General features: G+C 40.8%; 1 protein-coding gene and 1 long non-coding RNA gene across 2 annotated transcripts in view; both read right to left on the bottom strand.

The window, feature by feature from the left end:
* Positions 1 to 20,833, bottom strand: part of clstn2 (calsyntenin 2) — a 404,311-nt gene that overhangs the window by 236,977 nt on the left and 146,501 nt on the right. The gene's annotated exons all lie outside the window — the stretch shown is intronic.
* On the bottom strand, positions 9,590 to 12,005 carry LOC110016272. Its single transcript, XR_002874420.1, has 5 exons — positions 11,894 to 12,005; positions 11,028 to 11,096; positions 10,436 to 10,510; positions 10,067 to 10,120; positions 9,590 to 9,989 (listed from the first exon to the last, which is right to left on the bottom strand). It is a non-coding gene; the product is annotated as an uncharacterized LOC110016272 (long non-coding RNA).

Here is a 20,833-nt window from a genome sequence, read left to right as displayed (position 1 = left end):
CTTTCATATAATGGCACCTGACCTGGTACAAAACAGCCAGCCCAGTGCAGACGCTGACAGTTCTGAGGTTTCTGATGAGGAGCTGGGACCTTTAAATGACTGTTTAGGAATGTCAAGATTCAAGGGATTTGCAGCACTGAAAATTTATTTTGAATTATGAGTATAAACTTTAAAAAAAAAACGTAGTATAAAGTTTAAGTTAGAAAAACATGAAAAAAATGGAAGACATAATGAAGAGAAGGAAAGTGAACATCTGTGTGTGAACTGAAGTGTGTGAGGTCCCTTCACCTTGGACTTCTCTTCACCTTTGATGATGCAAGCTGGAGTAACCCATGAGTCACAGTGGACAGAAATGGCTGACAGTAGAAGTCACTGTTGTAACATCTGCACTGAGATTTTTAGGAGCAGCCAGGCCTCATTTCATGTAAACATTGACATTATCCACTAGCAAAATGGTGCTGCAACAGAGAATTTAAACATTCCTAATGCTATAGAGGAGTCAAAATGGGATTCAAAATTATATCACTTAGTTGGAATATTTAAAAAAAAACAGATAAACTGTGTATTTTAATGCAAACAGAGGCAAACAAAACAAAAACAAATAGAAAAGCTGGTCTTCAGTGGTCTGTGAATCCAGCCTGCAGGTATTTCTTTGTATGCATCACACTGATAAGAAGCTTTTACTCAAGCTGCATCTTTTGTTGGCTTTAGAGACACAAAACCACACTCACACACTCACTATAGGCAAATATGAGAACAGTGAAAGAAAAATAAAGCAGTTCAGAAAACGCTTAACTCTTTTTTAAATTTAGCATTTTATGTGTTTTAACACTTTTAAAACTATCCAGCTCATCAACCAAAAGACGCATATGTGATTTTTTATCCCATTCAAAATACAACAAAGGTGAAGGAGCTGCTAGTAACGCAGGAGTCAAATTGATCGAATTTGTTCAGATTTTTGGGCATTTGTTCAAAAATTATACAAATGCACAAAAACAGAAAGAGAAAGGAAGACAATGTTACGTTGCAAAGATTGTGCAGTTTCTCATGCAGGAGGCTCTAAACACGCTCCCCTACAGAGTAAAGATCACTACTATCTCTTTCTGAGTTCCACCTCCATTTTATGCCCCAGTGGCTGACAATAATTCAAGCCTCCCGATATGCAAATGCGCTTAATTGGACTGTCACCAATTCCCAGGCTTCGTCAACTTTACAATATCACTCGAGCTGAGAGCAGATTGGATTCTGGTAGCTAATCTTGTACACTTAATTTTCAGTCATTTTGCAAGTGTTTCACTCTAGGTTCCTCCAACATGCCACTTAAAATAACATCTGTAACAGCTCCAACAAGAAAAGGAGAAAGAGAGAGAGTGGGTGACAATCACATTTTTACAGCTGTAACAACTTATATATGTTCATAATAATAGTCATACAGTGGCCAAAGGAAGAGATGCAAACCACAGATGTTGAAACAAGCTCCTCACCATACATGACCACCATACTGCTCCCTGAAACTGTATATCCCTAAAGCTGCAAAGGAGGCCGAGGACTAGTTAGTGAGAGAGCCACCATCCAGGATGAAACATCCATAAATATGTCAAGAACAAGACCCACAATGTGGTTAGTGAATACATAAGGATGTGATGATGGAGGACAGATCCTCATGGGAGGACAAACCCCTGCATGGGATGTACCACCGGACCATAACTGAAGTGGCTGATATCAAGAAGTCCTACCAATGGCTAGAAAGGGCTGGCCTACAGGACAGTACTGAAGCTCTAATCCTGGCAGCTCAGGAACAAGCCCTGAGCACCAGAGCAATAGAGGCTCAGATCTACCACACCAGACAAGACCCAAGATGTAGATCTACCACACCAGACAAGACCCAAGGTACAGATCTACCACACCAGACAAGACACAAGATGTAGACCTACGACACCAGACAAGACCCAAAGTGTAGACCTACCACACCACAAGTGTAGACCTACCACACCACATGTTCCTGTATATTATTCCAGCCACAATCAAGTGGCTGGAATAATATACAGGAACATGTGTGCAGAATATGGACTGGAAACCCCAAGGTCAAAATGGGAAACACCTCTGAAGGTGGTAGAGAATGAGAGGGCAAAGATTCTGTGTGACTTCCAGATCCAGACTGATAGGATGGTAATGGCGAACCAACCAGACATTGTAGTGGTGGATAAAGAACAGAGGAAAGCCGTTGTGGTGGATGTGGCAGTGCCAAGCGATGGGAACATCAGGAAGAAGGAACATGAGAAACTGGAGAAATACCAGGGACTCAGAGAAGAACTGGAGAAAGCCTGGAAAGTGAAGGTGACAGTGGTGCCTGTGGTAATTGGAGCACTCAGGGCAGTAACCCCCAAGCTGGAGGAGTGGCTACAACAGATACCTGGAAAGACCTCAGTCCAGAATAGAACAGTTCTAGGAACAGCTAAGATACTGCAGGACCCTCAAGTGTCTGGTAGAGGAGCTTTAAAAAATGTCAGAAACCATTTTCCCATACCATCTCAGAACCCAGTTTTTTTTTTCACTTAATGGAAACACGCATGTCTAAGTGTGTCTGAACCCGGATTCAACATGAGCACACTGCAGTTTGGGAGGATGATTATGAAAGACCTGCAGCATGAATATTCCATGAAGTTGCAGCTGCTGTTTCCTCTGAGGGAAGAGAGGATCCTGGGTAAACTGTGAAGGTGTTCAGCCAGCAGCAGCTGTTTCTGAACTCAGGAGAGTGTGGGGCCGAGGGCTGAACCAGCTTACACATCACAAACCAGAACTTTCTCCTTACAGGTAAATACACTTGATCTGTAGAACCTCTCAAATTTTCTATAGGGAGAAGAACTGATTGATTATCACTGGAGGGGGCTATTTAAGGTGGAAATGCACACAGATAAGAATTCATACATAATTGTTGCAGCATATTAATTGTTTTTAGATAAAATTATTCATTTACAATAATTTGAACATTTTATCAATTCATTGTTAGTATGCGTATGCATTCACTTAATATAATTTTAAATGAAGTGGCTGGATTATTGTTTGTGTGCATAAATGTATGGGTAGAGAAATCTGTGAGAAAATGAATTTTTTCAATTGTTTTGTTCATGATGAAAATGTTTACTTGTTTTTTAAATACAGAGCAACTTCATTAACCTTTTTTAATTTACATAGAAAGAGGGTGTGGGATTTGATACATTTTTATTGTGAATACTTTTTAAACATGGAAAGTTTACTGCATGGATTTGTACTTGCTATTTTAGTCGTTCTGCCGGATCCCGGCATAGCAGCTCACTATCCCGGGATCCGGGCGGAGCGCCTGCCAGCCAGAGCAAATATTAAAAAGATCTTCTAGTTTGATTTAATGTTTCCCCTCCTGAACTAATGTGGGTCACGGAGACACGGATGTAGTGGCGAAAAGTGGATTTTGCAGCAGGAGTGGAGCTAATACGTTGAATGATCTAATGCAGTGTTTTTCAACCAGTGGTCAGGTGTGCCGTGGGAAATTGCCCTCATTCACTGATCTAAAAACATTTTCCATCTCCAGGATATCAGCTCTGTGTTCATCCAAACAGGCCCTGATAAAACACTGAGTAGTTAGGAATATGAAAGATCATAAAATACTTTTTTCTTTATGTTTATTTGATTCTATTAAAGACATTTTGATAAGAATGACGATACCACGATTTAGCCGTAGCTACAGCTGTATTAGGAAAAGTCCCGCCCCTTTAACTGTCTCCACCAATCATTCTTGGAGGCTTAATCACACGTCATCAGTATGACCAAACAGAAGTGGTTAAAGTCTTCACTTCCTTGTTCTGATCTGCTCACAAAGTCTCTCAGTTCCAACTAAAATACCAGCTAAAGCTCGTCTTTAGCGGTGTAGCTTTCCACAGAATCCGGTATCAGACCATGGAACAAGTGAACAAAACAATGAAGCTCAGAGAAGAGAGTCTGTCTGATCATCAAGGTTGAAAAGAATGTGAATGTAAAATAAGTGTGTAAAGTCAGATGAAGTGTGCATCGGAGGCCTTCTCTATTCAGACTTACAAGTATGACTGCTATGTGTGACCCGGCACCTTTGACCGTTGGGCCGCTCCCGTTCAAGTACAGCGCCACGAAGAGAACACCCTATCTAGATAAAAGAGAAAGAGAGCCAGGCAAATTGAACATGGAGCCAATATCTGCAAAGACGCTGTAGGGAACTATAAATTGAAACCGCCATGAACCAAACCTGTAAGACGACACGAAGCTTAACATCCAAAATCCGACGCTTCCACTGGCATAATATGATACGAGCTTAAGAACATCCTAAATTTGAGACTTCCACCTGGCAAAATATAGTGTTCAAACATCCATAATCCAAGAAATTATTTTCCTTCTGCTGCTAACATATTGGTTGATTTAAGTCTGAAGTCTCTATAGAACTCGGAGGAGGTCCACCGCCCCATCACTTCCAGAGCAGAAATAGGTACGTGGAGTGCAGTCGTCGTTGCAGCTCCAGATCAAGGAGTGCAGGGGCAACGATCTGCAGGGAAGCTGCAGGACGAGCAGAGACTGTGGAACTTGAAGCAAGCCAACTTTGTCTAGGGTTTTACGTCATTCACCAGAAACTGAGTGCTGACCGGGGAGTAGGGGGTCGAAGGCTCAGGAAGCGATGCATAGATAAAGACAAAAGCAGTATTAGTCTTGGCAATAAATATAAATATCTTAGTAGAACTGATCAGCTTTAGAATGCTTGAGATAAAAGGAATAAAGGTGCTTTTAAAGAACAAATCTGAGAAAGTGAAATCAAGTAGTGAGTTTAAAGAGAAGGTTCTATTTGTGTATTCATCGCACCATAGAAAGCCATCAGAAGCACTGATTCTAACAGAGAATCGACAGTGAAATATGGAACCTGCACGTAATCTTAACACCAAAAATTTTTATGCACCAATGGTAAGAGAGAAGTAACCTTTAGTCATTTCCCGAGAGATGCACCTTTAGAAGGCCATGGAGGAGCAGGCGAATAGAAGTGTATCCAGGGACCAAGGACATTCGTAGATGAGGAAAGTCGACATCTCGTGTAGCAATGGACGGCACCTGAGCTGGATTTGATGCTTTGTACTTGAAATCAGGGAGGCCCTGACATCACTCGATTGAGCACCACTGACAACCTGAACACCGCAGGACGCACCCCTGCAGATGCACGCCGGAGACACGGGCTGCTGCTGCGCAGAAAGATGTGGGAGCTGCAACGCTTCCGAAAGTGCCGAAAAAGGAGGGGCAGACGGGGGGGACGGACGCCCCCTCATCCGAAGAAGGGGAACCATCAAATCTGAAAAAGAACGGGGGGAAGACATATGACGCTGAGAAAGCAAGAAGGAGAACAACGAGCATGGAGAACCGTTGACAAACGCAGAGCTCGCGGAAAAGGAAGAAGAGGATTGGACCGCACCTGGCCTTAAATAGGACGCTGAACAGGTGAGTTGATTAAACTGAACCGGAGGAGTAACTGAAGTAAAAGCACTGCTGGAGTAGTCTGCCTGAAATGCTCCCAAGGTCGCTCACATCTGTCAGAGTTCTGACCTCTGTATCCCCCTCTGGTCACCGGCGGGAATCGTCTCCGGAGTTCTAAAGGTACTTCATCTCCCACCAACCCCGGCGCACCGTTTCTGATTGCCACAAGCCTGACTTTCATTTGCAATCACTCACAGCACTCTCAATGTACATGATACTCACTAAGTGTGAAGAATTGTTTGTGCCCCTCTGCCTGCATTACCAAGCGTTATACCTGGACCTGATCTTCTGTCTCCTGACCCTGTTGTCTCCCAACATTGTTGTCTCCTGACCCTGTTTTGGCTCTGACTCTGTTTGCCTGCTGCCTGCCCCGACTCTCGCCTGGATCCTGACTACTCCTGTTACATCTCCTTTGATCTCATGCTTGTGATTGACTCTCGCCTGCCTCACCCTGATTTAGCTTGGTGGACTTTTGGCTGTGATAATAAACCAGCTGCAATTGGAACCAGCCGTCTGCCCTTTTCTTGTGGCAACATCCCTTATGGTAACAGAGTTGGATGAATGTTTGGGGTCTGTTGAATGTATATAGAGATATCAGTGATAATCAAAAAAAATAATGAGCATTATCTATGAGATTGGCTCTCCTATTTTAGGCTGCATGACTTGAGACCTACTTGTGATTCGCAAAACAATGACTTGGTATCAGCTCTGCTCATATGTATCTGGATTTCTTCATGAAGTGGAAATATTTTTATTTTTTATTCCAAATCACTTTCTATATCTCAAGCCTTCACATCCCGATCACTCAGAGACAAAGAGAGAAGTGGCTGGATGTTTTGCCATCAATCATCATTTCTTTCCATCGTTTTTTTTTTTTTTGCTTCAGAAATCATCCTTTTCTCCTACCCCCCCGTTCAGTTAAATGAGCCTTTGATTTACATGCGAGTGAACAAGCTGGGGTGACATCAAAGATGAAGTCATGTAAGAGGCGGAGCAGCGGAGCGGCAATGCAGCCGTAAAAAAGCAGAGCCAAAAAAACAGGTCTCTGAGTGCGAGCATCGCTCTTGCTGTCAACATCGCCTGAACCCTTCATTTCTCATTCCTGATTGAAAAATTAATTAAGCCATTCAATCAGCATAAAACAATGGTGGATGAGTGGACAGATGTCTTTGTGGTGGTGGGATTATTGGTATGTGAGACATGTTGATAAACTCTAGGGCTCGGAGCTGAAAAAAGAGCTTCTCGGTTTTGTTCAGTCTCTTTTCGAAGCAGATTTTGGATTCTTTTCGCATCTCCTGAGTGATGTTTATTAAAAGCAGTGCACTGTTGGGTTTTTCACTCTGATGGACTCCGTCTCCCTCACCCCTCGTGTGAGAGCTGTGCTCATTTGAGAAATCTTTAACCGTGCCAGCCCAATAACATTAAAGAATTGACAGAAGATTCAAATGATCAGCAATAATTACTTAGGCCAAATCCGAATTGCTGTCCTACACCCAAAAAAAAATCAATAGATATACTTAAAAGCCTTGTGTCAAACAGTTACACGCAACCAAAATGAGTAATTTTTGTAAAGCATGCTTATATAGTATGAGCTACGGAATCCCACGAGGATAAATATTATTATTCTACTCACTTGTATTGCATAATCTCTAATATCTTGACTATTGCAAAATATTAAATGCATTTAGTAATATTCACGCAATCATTTTAAAAATATGTGAAAAATCATAAGAGTTGAATAAAAATGACAAAATCCACTTTGGTAAAAGTTAAAACAGCTACAGTTCATATTTTTTTAGTGCCCCCTCTCCTATTTCTCCAATTGTAGGGGCATTGTAAGCTGTGGTGGATGTTTCAAGGAGGAGTGGTAGCGATTTAGAGCTGGCTATCCCTCCACCTGTAGGGTGATCTGCGTTGCGCTTGTGGGCGGAGGAGAAACGCATTTCTTCTCGTGGGTGTGCTCTGAAGCACTGACGTTTAGACTTAAATGTAAGTATGGGTTTGGGTTTTTGCAGGACTATTTCAAGTTGTAAAACCAATGTTATGTATTTTCCAAGCACCTGCAGCTACGTGTGAACTTAGCTGACCAGCGACTAGTCATCGTGTGGAAGTAACGTCTGAATTTGAAGACACAATTTTTTCATTATTTCTCCATTTGGAGGGATGATTGTAGGGATAGGGAAAGCTGTGGGGGTAAGGAAGCAATTCAGATTCCTGCTCTAGATTCCAAGTCAGCGGCTGGGTGGCTTGGTTGGTAGGGTGAGCAGCTCCCACGCAGGAATCCAGGGTTCGATTCCCGCAGGTGAATAAACAATGGAACTGAGTCAATTACCATAGCAATTGAGCAATGAACATCACCCAGTGAGGCTCCTTAGGCAAGGCCCTTAGTGCTACTGCCTCCCGAGCACAGTTAGGCTGCAGCTCACCGCTCCCCCAGGGGATGGGTCAAATGTGGAGAAGAATTTCCCCATTGTGGGATCAATAAAGTACCAATTATTAAGTCTAGTTTTTTTCCGTATGGTTTGGCTGGGGTTGTGGCATAAACTCAGGTGTGAGTTATATATAATTATATTATATTTTTATCCCTTGTGCTATCCTAGGCACTTTAACATTGGGAGTTGGGTCATCTAGACCCACTAGACAGTGCTCTGAACCTTTTTTCTTCAATGATTTGTGATCTTCACTGGTGTCCATGGATTACATGAAATCTTTCCACCTTTATCCACCTTTGTCATGGTAGGGAGAACACGTCAATGGAAGGGGTAAAACAGCAAAATAGTACCAACCACTAGAGAGAGCTGTAGGTGTATCAGTGTTTGGCACTGACAGCAACACAGAAGAATGTCGCCGCTCCGTCTTCCTCCGGGCTCTGCGGAATTGTACCCAAGCAATAATGAGGAAGTGTTTATCGAATTTAGTGATTTGAAGTGATACAGTGTTTATTGGACTTGTTGGCATGTTTTTATGCTTATATATAGATAATATTGTTCATTTCTTGTGCTAATATACTAGACAATTCTTCCTGAGTTTCATGAAGCTAAATATGTTATAGTAGTGAAGAGTCCATTTATATTCAAACATTCTGTTATAATGATTTCCCTGATTTACCCTGCGACAGACTGGCCACCTGTCCAGGGCGTCCCCTGCCTTCGCCCACAAGTGGCTGGGATAGGCTCCAGCAGCCCCGTGACCCCGAAAGGGACTAAACGGAATAGAAGATGAATGAATGATTTCCCTGTTCAAAATGAAATGTCTGGTCTTGTTCCCATATTTTGGTAAATACATTTTCTCCCAAAAGTGCAACTTCTGTCTGATTTTCTTCTTCTTTATTACACATTTTTGGCTGCTGTGACTTAGACTCCAGACCAGGGGTCTAGGTGTCCTACTGGTTCTCCAGAAAACCTGCCTTATATGCTGCCAATTACCTCGATCAGGTGTGTTTAGTCAATGAGGAGCTTCAATGGCAGGTAAGTTGGAAAACATGTAGGACACCGGCCCTCCAGGCCTGGATTTGGGGACCCCTGCTCTAGAGCAACTCAGAGCCCTGAAAAATACAGTAACTGTGACTGCAAAACGCTTTCTGCCTTCGATGAAGGCAGAATGTACACTGAAAAAAAAGATCTGTTGGATTGACATAAAAAAATCATGGACATCGGTTGCGCGCAAAAAGATCATGTTGAACCAATATAATTATTGCACATAATAAAATCATGTTCTACCGTAATGAATGCTTCTTTGTTTCTGCACCTAATAATTTTACAGAAACAAACAAGATTTTATTATGTCATTTACCATAATTTTTTCAAAAATTTAAAAGACAATAAAAATTTAGCAAAACTATTATTTTGAAATTACCTACATAGTTCATTTTAATTTATAAATTATTTTAATAAAATTTAAATTGAAAAATAAAATTGCAATTGCAGATTATTATTTAAAGCAAATACTTTCTTGAGCATTATTACAGTCCAATGAACATATGACACTGAACACAAATTTCAGATTTAACTTTTTTATTATCTAAACTTGAAAAATATGTTTACAGTGTAGCAAAAAGTACAAATCAATATAAATTGGGCTTGCTATTTTTATTAAACAGAAGATAACAGAGCCAAAGCAGACAGCTGGAATCCCTTCTTAGGAAAAACTTTTTAAAGGTCATTTTTATTAAAAGAGTCGGCTCTTTAAGCCTGAAACCTTAGACACAACTTTGCCCTACAACTCTATTACAGTTTTTCTTTGAATTACCTCAAAGGTGTTTCTGAGATGAGGATGGTAATCAGATTTGTGCTGTAAATAAGGTCAAAAAAGCCTTGGCAACTGCCACTCTTGACACTTGGTCGGTCGACCACCACAGCCTGGGAGATGTGGACCATGAGAATGTCCTCTTCCTCGCCACTTTCCATTAGGAGGGAAATTCCCACCGTGGTGTCCTCGATTGCCTCCTGGATTGCTGCATGGTCTTCATTCTAAAGAACACAGAAAATATTTGTGTGCACAGTTTACATTTGAAGTTTAGTTAAAACGTCTAGATTACACAACTCACCTGTACTTTGAATCAACCCCTGAACTTGCTTATATTGGCGAGAAGGTCAGCAGTCTGAAATACAAAGAGACAACAAATTTTAAATTCACATGAAAACTTCAGAAAAATACAATTCTTACCCTTGGCTCATCAATAAATGTTATAGTTACTGGGTTAACAAAATCATTATATCCTTAGTGTCATGTTAACAGAGGTAGTAGGATAACTGATCAATCATCAATTTCATTATTTATTATGTATGTATCTTTCTGCATAAAAGTTGTGTGTAAAGAGTAGGGCTGGTAATCTTGATTACCTCAGGATTCGATGACAATCCAGGAGACAATAATTCCAATAATATATGGTAAATGCATGGTGAAGGGGACCCACCTGACTCAGTGAAGACTGGAGCATGGACCCCAGCATGATCAGGGAGGAGCAGTTGGAAGTGTTGTGTGAGGAGCACTGTAAATAAATAAGGAAATAAATATAGAGAGTGACACTTCCACAGCTTTGTTGTGTAATTTTACTAACTAAACATGCATTGGTTTGAAATCAATAGCTGCAAAAATATTCTGAAGAAATTAGACCAGAAAGAACATTTGACACCCCCCTCCCACCACAGGATTCAAACCACGCTTAATGAGAACCCGCGAATTTTGAGATGGAAACTGCAAAACTAAACTAGCAGATCGGGAGTAGCTAATCCCCCCACCCATAAAGGATTCCCATATGTGACGGTGTGGCACCGTCAGATGCCGAGGGGGGGCCACACCGGGTTTTATTGTTTGTATTTTGTATGCTATGATTACCACCTGTGGTGCCGCCTGGCTGGGATTGAGAGCAACGCCCCGTGGGCGTGGCATCCCACTTAAAGGTGAGCACTGCAGGTGGTGAAGGAGAGGAGTGACAGTGTGTGCTGTATGCTGCGTGGCCCTGCGTGTAGCATCAGTGTCGGCAATAAAGAACAGATCCTCCTCACCTTGGCTCCTCTGCATCCTTTCTCGGCGGGACCCCGTCACACCATATTAATTTATCAAATAGGGGGAATCTGTGAAGTAGTATTACAGACATTATTATAACCAAGGCTGTAAACTTTTTACTACACATTATACACTTGTTCCAAAAGGACATAAATATTTTCACTCCATTTTAAACTCTCAAAGCTAAAATCTCCATAGAAAAATATGTTCAGCATCATAGAATGAAAACAAAGCTCTGATTGAAACCAAAGATCTATGTAAACTGGACAAACCGAACGCATTCTGTGCACGAGACGCGCCCGGAGAATGATTGACAGCTGACTGAGTCAGAAGTGCGGTGCTGTTTGCTGGTCAAATAATGCCGTCCTTAAACTAGCTCATGGTGGAACGGTATGGAAAAACGAAATAATGATAGTAATGATAGCTTCTCACATTTTCCTTCAATTTCGGTCTCAACGCAGAATTTAGCAAAAAGAAATCCACTTAGTGACGATGAACCCCCATGGCAAAGGTTTTCGCCTGTGGGAAAAAAATAAACCGCCGTGCCCGCGAGCGCCCACTGCCCCTTTGTCGAAAGCGAATTCCTACGGCATAACTACTCGCCACTCTTCCCCGCACATCGTTTGAAATCACCGTGTTTACCGCTGAATCTGTCTTCGACGTGAAAGAATTTACCGCGCTCACCTCCCCCTACCTGCCGTCAGAGGGCTGCGGCCGCCAGCGACAAAAGTGGCGCGCAGAGCCTTAACTTTGATAACTACGACAAAAGTGGGTTACAAAGCTCTTCCCCGTGAAAAAATAACAGTAATGATAAATGAACGCCGTTCATTTCCTTAAATCAATTTGTTAGATTAAATTAATTTACCTTTTTTAAGCTCCTCCGGCCAGCAGGTGCTTGCAGCTTCTCTAAAATGGCTGACTGCAATGTTTCTCCTCCTGGAATTCTTCTTCACCGATGGGGTTTACTTATCCAAAATTAAGGGGCAAAGGATCAAGCATAACTATTTCATGTTTTGTCAACATGATTTAAATTTATAAAAGTAACACAGCAAAAAATTATGTGTGATTTTCAAGATTATATTATGTTTCGAAGGTAAACATAATTTGTTTATATTAAACAAACATGTTTAGTATTTGTAAATTGAACAACCCCACTTTTCCCGTTTTTTCAGTGTAGATGGTATCAATAATGATACGTTGGGATTTTTGGTAAGTTTTTGCTCACAACAATATTACTTTAAGATGTAAAAGTATTGACATGAGTGTTCAGGAAAAAACACCTTCTTTACCCTCTGTTTTAATTTTTAACATTACATTTTTAACACAATATAGCAAGTAATTTAATAAAATTAATAACAATAGATGAGTTATTCTCCTAGTAAAGGTTAGAAAATTAGCTAAACTTTTCCCGCCAAAAGTGTTTTAGAAATTTCATAAAGGCAGCCATTTTGAAATGAGCAAGAACAGCCCTTCTACTGCCCCTAGTGGAATGATGATGAACTGCGTGGCAAAAAAGATGGATTAAGTTATACACAATGTTTTTTAAGGAAAGTTTGGATCATGCTAATGAGATAGGGGTCTCAAATATGTGTACTGAATATGATACAAATGGTCATATGGAATTAAAGAAAGGGAAGGTCAGGATAAAAAATTTGCATCACAGTTAGTCAAGAGAAGGAACCTGTGTAAATGCATTAATTGCTAAGAATTTTGCCTGAGTGTTTTCTTAAATCCTAAATCCTTGTTTGCAGCATGCATCATGTCCCCCTGCTGCATTACTGACAGTCTGGGACACCCCATGGCTGAGGCGTGTCCAGAAACACAACAGTGGAGGTCCACTCCACGGAAAAAAATGACATCCTGAAATTCAGACGTGAGGAATGAAATACAGAACAGGTAGTCTGAGCAAAGACAGGATGAGGCTCAGGGTCAAATGCAGCTACAAGACTGTCTCTGCCAAGTGGTTCGGCAGTGATTTACTGCTGAGAGATGAGGATGATATTGACAAACCACATGCTTTCAGGGAGCACCAGCTCCAGAGCGGAACATCAGTGAGGTCCTTAAAAAGCCATTTTGTCCTGTAATGCAGGAAAAAGTGATGTTTAGATTTCCTCCTTAAATTCACCCCCGGAATAGAGCGCATGGCGGTTTGAAAACACTTTAATTGGGAGCTTTGAGGCTTTTCTATGAGCAGTGAACACACTGACATTAAATCAATCACTCATACAGGTAGTTTTTTTTTTCCCACTGGACAGGAAATTCATTATAAATGAGAATATGTTCTCAAGGAATTTTGCAAAGCAAAAAATTGCTTTCTCAGAAGTAAAAACATCAAAATTAGGATAATAAAAAAAGGATGGATGAAAGACTTTATGAGGCAAGGTCACATTTTCTCCAATCCTTGTGAAACCTTGTGGCAACTATTTACAAAAAGAAAAAGAGGTGTTTATCTTGACTTTGCAGTCAGTGATGTTAACCTCATGCAACATGTAAATGCCTTGATTCGTTTTGAAAAGAAAAACTCATTTTTTATTGATTTATTTTGCAATTTACTTTCCTTTAGTTGGGAGAAATTATTGGTACCAAAGTTGCTCGAAAGAAACAATAGTTGCTGATCCATATTTTTGAATCTCTGGCTTCGACTAAATTATTCTGCAACATTTGCATTTCTAAAAAAATAGAGCAATCTTAAATAATTTGTTGATTGTTTATTTTTAAAGTTGGAAGATATGGCCAAAAAATAAAAGTCCAGATTTTTTCATTCTAAATGTGATTTTAATCAAATCAAATTTGATTAAAATATTTTACTTTCCTTAAGAAAAATTACAAATGACAGAATATATTGAACAAAAGCTGTTTTATTTGAACATCTCCTTAGGAAATTGGCTCCAACACAAAGTTCAGCTAAATCCCAGCTGCAAAATGTCTGCAGATCAAATCAGCAGATGTTTGTGAGCTGCTGCTAGCTTGATCATCTCACAAAGAGAAACACTAGAACGACTCTGCAGAACATTTCTGGGAGCAACAGCCTAGAAACGGATTCAGCTGTTTGTGGTTTGATGCTCCAAGTTTGAAGTTACAACCAGAGACCAAAATCTGATTTTGTTGTTTAAAAAAGAAAAAAATCTATCAACCAAACGATTCCATTATTTTACAAAGAAAACCTGTAAATGTTATTTTAAAAACGATATCATGTTCAATGCAGACAGAGATGAAAACATCAAATAAAAACCACAGTTTTTTTTGTAATGCAACCGCTGCAGAGGGTCCATGTTATTGTTGGCCTGGGGCCTCCAAACTGCTTAGTCAGCACTGACAACACAGCATTGGTCAAACAACCAGCCTTTGCACTGCAGATCAGGCACTGTTACTTTGTGCTCATGGTGAAAATGGAGAAGCAAAAACCCGATTCAAATACGTTCCTGTGCTACGTTCACAGCTGCCTCGGCTACGTGCACTAAAGTGACCAGTTTCAATAAAAAGTCCATTTAGACACGTGTCTGCACACATTTCAGACTCACGCATTTAAAACTTCTGCCTTTATGCGTTGCTAAGCAAGCCGTTTTCCGGCTCTACATACAAACGCGTGTTTAAAGTTAAACCAGGTTGAACTTTGACCAATCAGGGAGTCAGATTTAGTAGTGACGTATGGGTGGCCTCCTTTTTAATTTAGGGAAGTACCAAACGTTTGAAAATTGATCATGGAGGAAAATCAATAATTGTGGTTTGTGTCTGGCTGGAATTCTATGACATCAAGTTTGTGACATATCGGAATAGAGCTGTGAAAGAAAAAGCCTGTAGCGGGATTCACCAGATTTGCACCGCTTTGACATTTCACCCCAAGCTTCTTCCAACTGTCTGTACATGCGCTAGGTATGGGTGGCAACAGTCCAGTGTGAACACCATAAGTGGGTTCAAGAAGCAGCGTTCAACAGGTTCTTGAACGTGCGACACAAGCCTGGTGTGTACGTCGCTTTAGTGGGTCTTGGAAGCTAAAGATTGAAGTTTTGCCTGAAGGACGCATAGAGAATCTATAACAGAAATGTGTTTCTTGTTCCCAACTTTATTATGCAAGAAAATAACAGATCTGGCTTGTCAGTCTTTTTATTTAATATTTCAAAACAAACAAAAAGCTAAAGGCATAAAAGAAGCTCATTACAGAGATTGTTGCATTTGTGTGACTCGCTGGTAAAAAGCAGATTGCATTCCGGCGCTTCATTAATAAATGAGCATGTGAACAATGGCAGAGCGCTGCTTTCTTTGTCTGAGAGCCAGTGAATAAAGCACTCTAAATGCCAAAAGCAGACAGTCTCTGTGCCGTCTCTGCTTCTCAGCTGAAACGTGGGACCGGCTCCTGGTGGACCTGCCCCATCGCCCAGCAGTGAGGGTAACAGAGTTGCTGTGTTTGCCGTTTAGGCCCCACATTGTCAGCTCCATCTGTTCCTCACAAACCACACACATCCGCTACCATTACACTGTTCCAGAAAGAGAGAGCAGTCATACTCGGGAGAGTGATGCATCACCTTGAAGAGGTGCGTCGAAGAGAGCGTCGACTCTCATCAAACTTAGGAACGCCCCGCGACTCCGGCTACACCAAACTCACGGGCGCCGAATGAAATCTGACAGGCGGAAATTATATGAGACAAGAGTGTGAGCGCACAGGAAGAGGGACAGAAATTGCAGGCTTGTTCCAGGTCAAAGTGAACGGAAAACGACTAAAAGAGGGGGAGGAGCCGAGCTGAGGTGGGAGGGAAGATAAGATGGATTGAGGGCGTCTGTCAGTCTAGTGGATGAAATGATCATCTCTTTTTCCTCCTCAGATTTAAAATCTTTCTACAAGACGGTTACAGTCTGTTCTTCCCTAATCATGGTTTGAAGCCAAAGCTTTGAAGCGAGGTCTGATATGGACTCACCCAGTATTACCTACAGGAAAGAAGTGTGCCTTATTAAAAGCTGGCCTCTGGTTATGACATGTACAGTCAGACTGTGAAATGAGACTTAAAGGAAATGAAAGGTTTTATATCAGATGGTTCAATCTTTGGTCCATCTATACATGTCTTTTATTCATGTACATCGTTTCTTTTTCCTTTTTCATTTACGTTTTAAAATCCGTTTTAACACAATTTCTTTAACCTGTTAACCCTTAGTATTTGCTTGATAAACATATTTTTAGTACAACCCAATATTACCTATATTTATGATTATGTGATTCAAGAATCCTACAATGTATCACAAATGGTCCTACAATCTCCATCCCAAGTGGTAAATTTAGTCATTTTTTTACCCCAAAAGTCACAAAATTAAGATTAGATGTTTTATAACAAAACATCTGAAGACAAAATAAAAATGTATAAGTTCATAAACAAAGCAAAGATTTGGCCAGAACAATGTGAAAAAAGTCTGAAAATCAGGCAAAGCTCCTTTCGACGTTCCAAGGATTTTTTCAAAGTGGTTTCACATTTATGTGTTATAGCTGTTGTTGCTTTAAACCTAAAGAGTCAAATATAAAACTTTTCAAGCCGTTAAATGTTGACTAGAAATAATGCTAGTGGGGGAGTCGGTGGCGTTCCTGCGTCATTGTTAACAGCCGGTGTGATTGGTGAACACAACAGTGAGTTCAGAGACTACCAAGGACAAACTGGAGACGTCACCAGTAACAACTAAAGAACATACGCTCCCTAAATGTTTGATCGTTTACGTCACATGTGTCAAACTCACGGCCCGCGGGCCAAATATGGCCCGCCATGTCATTTTCTAAAAAAAGAATTGGTGCGTATTTATTAATATCTAGGTGGAATCAGGCTTGAAATATCGGATTGGGCAACTATACATTAGGACTTAAACATTGTCATATAACCTAACCCGCCAGAATAAAATGTAAAAGTGTTTACGCTAGAATAACAAGCAAACCTATATTTTCTATGCAACTGTAATTGTTACTTTAAAAAGTTATAATAAATAAATAATGAGTTATTTAACACTAATGAGTAGTTACATTTATTCTTCATTACATTTAGTTACATGTAGAAGTTATATCTGGCCCTTTGAGGACAGCCGCTATACTGATGTGGCCCTCAGTGAAAATGAGTTTGACGTGAACCAAACGCGAGTGAAGCAGCTTAACTTATGCAACACGTTACAAACGTAAAGTATTGCGAAACGGCACAAAATATGACAGACTCAGCTGATTTAGGTTGGTTTAGTAAACACTTGACTTTGTAAAGCCTTGTATATCAGACTGCTTTTCTCTGCTTCAGGATCCGCTGGAAACTCTTGCATTCCAGCGTAGCTACACACATTTTAAGGCTCTACATACTAATACACATTGAAAACATGTCGAAAGTTAAACCAGGTCAAACTTTGACCTATCAAGGACTCTGATTTGGTAGGGATAAGAGCAAACTGTTAGAATAGAACAGAGCTGTGACGAAAACGCCTCGAGCGAGATTCGGGAGATTTTCACCGCTTTTACATTTTCACACTTAGCCTCTTCCAACTGTGGGTGGCGGACAAACCCTAATAGACTGTAGCAGCAAAAAAAAGACCCGTCCTTGATTGTCCAATGTGAACACTATGGGCTAAATGCTCACTCAAGTTCAAGAATGCATGTTTAGCGTGATTTTAAACACCGTATCACATGCATGTCTTTATGATAGTCGAAAGAATGCAAATAGCAGCTAAAGCTCATGTGCTAAAGGGTTAACTGGGACAGAATCTCAGGCTGGCTCCAAACTATGGAAGCCGTTTTTAGACCATTTTCTCGTGAGATCCACTATGACAGGTATCTCGTGATAAAGAATGATGCAAAATTTGTTTTCTGGTGATAGATAATGAAGAAAATACTGTAGCGTCGCTCTCTCACTTTCCCGCCCTGAGACGCCCAGACTTGACCTGCTTTAAGTTTCTTTATTTTGTGGTTAACAACAAAGATCAGAAGAAATCACTCCTCAAAAGTTGTTTTTTTTCTCTATTCTTTATGTATTAGTGGATCGATGCTCCTCAAACGCCCTAATTCTGTCTCTTGGACCAGCCCCCTCCCTTTATTTCCTAAAACCCCTGACAACAGGTTGAACGACAGAACCCAGGACCGACGAGCGTCTCTGCTTCCCGAACACCAGAGGAACTTCTCATTTTATAACTGATTCATTTAATTCCACATTTTCTGCTTTGTTTTGCTGTGGATTGTATAAAAAGGACTAAAATCAGAATGAGTTTGGCAGTTTAATACGTCTGGAGCTCAGTGATCTAAACAACCTGTTGGTCCTCAAAGTAATTTGAACAACCAATCTTAATGGAAGAAAAAAACAGGGATTTGTTCTGTCTGTCAACAAGGTCATTGCGCTGAGCTCCACGGTCTCCCCAGCAGCAGATCCTTGGAGCTTGGAAGAGGAAGACATGAAGGTCAAGTGGGGATCTGCAGGCAAGGGCAGAATCAATGTGGAAGCTTAAGCAGGTAACTGTGCTGAGAAGCTGTGAGAATAACTGTGCATTAGGGGGGATCTTTTCACATTAGGACTGAAATTGTCCAATGTGACACTTTTGACATCAGCGCAGTTAAAGGACTCAAAGCTTTTCTGTGCTGTTCCTTCATTGACTTCCTTTTTTTCTATTCCTGCACATTTATGGCAGCTGTGCTGTAAAAAATATTGACCTTTTAAGAAAAAAAACCCACTACATTTGCTGTGTGCTTCTCTAACTACACACTGTTCCAAATTCATTGCTACAATGTTGATGATAGACTTTTGATAATTAGCTTGAGACCTGTTTCTCAAGCAGACACTTTAGGATAATTAATCACAGCGCATTTAGCGTCCCACATGTTTACTCATAACTATTTACTCAAATTTAAGAGACAATATATCATGTTTTAATGATCTGATGCGTTTAGAGCCTCATGAGGCTGTTGAGTCCTCTGACACCCACACAATAGATTTGTGTTCCTGCCTAGGGAGACTTTATTTTTAGTTAAGAGTGATTAAGAAAAAAAATGTTTGGTTTTACCTTTAATAAAAAATGATTTCTGAATCTCCTTTTATAATAACTGTGGATCAGAGGCACAAATGTATGCAAGTGCCGTCTTTATTTACCATCTGCCGTAAAAAGAAAGTACATTTGAGCGTGTGCCACTCAGAAAAGGAATGCAGGCGTTGGGCTGAGGCGTGTGTGACATGTTGGGGTTAGATCCATCTGATCTGCCAGTATTGTTGATAGAGCGGCGTGTGTTTTTGTGGGTCACCGGTGAGACATTTGCTTGCAGTCCAAGCAGAAGCGGTGGGGCTCGGGGGACCAGTCAAGCTGAAGGATTGACACATGAATAGTAAGTTACGCTACAAGAAAATGAATGGCTGTCAGCGCCGTGTATGCTGGCAATAGCAATGGCGCGGTGTCTAGCAAAGAGCTGAGCTGTGTCAAACAGGGGCGATTAGCACAGCTTTTGCCTATTAACCCTGCAGACCTTGCAGGAACAAGCCTGCCCAGAACAATGACTTTGTAGAAGTCGACTGAAAAGCCTCCATAATATCCTGATATTTGATGTGTCTTAACTTTTATCAGCTTTTAGCAGGGTCACTCCATCTAATTATTCACATTTCATTTCAAAGAAACAGCTTCTTTAGGATAAATTAAAGCAGTTCTACAGTTTGATCTGTACATGATTTGTTTTATCTTTTTGCGCCACAACAAATTATATATTAGGTTAGTATCTATAAAACGTTAAGTAAGTATACCTAAAATTGTATCTTTTAACAACAAAAGAACAAATCAATATAAATCCACTTTCAACAAATATTAACTTTATTTAGCCACACAGAAACCCTGTTCTAGTCTAAAACAGAAAAAAAGAATAAAGTGCCTGAAATAAAAAAATCTGTCAGTCATTATTTAAACCAGAAGCATTTTGACCAACTGAGCCATTTGATGCTGAGAAAAATAATTCAGTGAATAAATAATATTAAATGTAAATTGATCTGGAACATTAACACAGCAGCAACAATAGATTTAATGTTTTTAGTCTGAAGAAATAGATAACTGGAGAGCCAGTTTAGCTCGTGCTGGTTTGCGGCGCCTTCCGACCGTGAAACCCGGGTTCGACTCCGGGCTGCTCCCTGTTCCCTTCTCTACCTCTGCCGGTTCCAAGCCCGGTTTGAGAAGGTTGCGTCAGGAAGGGCATCCGGCGTAAAACATTGCCAAATTTACCATGCGACTCATTCGCTGTGGCAACCCCTGATGGGAGAAGCCGAAAGTGGAAGAGTCTGAAGAAATAGATAAAAATATTGTTCTGATTTTTTTCTAAATGATAGATTGTTTATTTCTGATCTCATAAAGTGCAGCTGTTTTCCTGCATTACCTGCTGTCTTTATGTCAAATACTGACACCAACTAAACACCAGGCAGACAAAGAATACACTGATGGAACATAAAGACACGTCATCAAAATGTCTACAATAGTTCATAAAGAATGACATTATTAGCATGAGCTGAGTCATCTAAAGGCACGCCATGATCCTGGTGTTGGGCAATAGAGGCAGCTGTCCGTGTGCTGTTCCACCTGGCAGCCTGAGCCCACAACCCCTCCCCTCTCCTACTCACACACGCGTGTGACAGCAGACAGGAGCAGCTGCAGGGACGGCAGTTCAGGCTGTAACAAACTCTGTGATAGAACAGATAATAGGAAACAAATAGTGGACCAGATTTTTTCCAAGCACTGAGCCGCTGTCACCGCAGCCCCCCTTTTGCGCCCCGAGCAATTGCCCGTATTACCTTTGCCTAAAACCACTACAACTGCGCGCCCTCCCTGGCATCGCATC

Source organism: Oryzias latipes, chromosome 13 (assembly GCF_002234675.1).
Source record: "Oryzias latipes chromosome 13, ASM223467v1".
In the NCBI taxonomy this organism is placed as follows: domain Eukaryota; kingdom Metazoa; phylum Chordata; class Actinopteri; order Beloniformes; family Adrianichthyidae; genus Oryzias; species Oryzias latipes.
The sequence above is the reverse complement of the archived record's forward strand: the minus strand, read 5'-3'. Positions and strand labels throughout refer to the sequence as shown.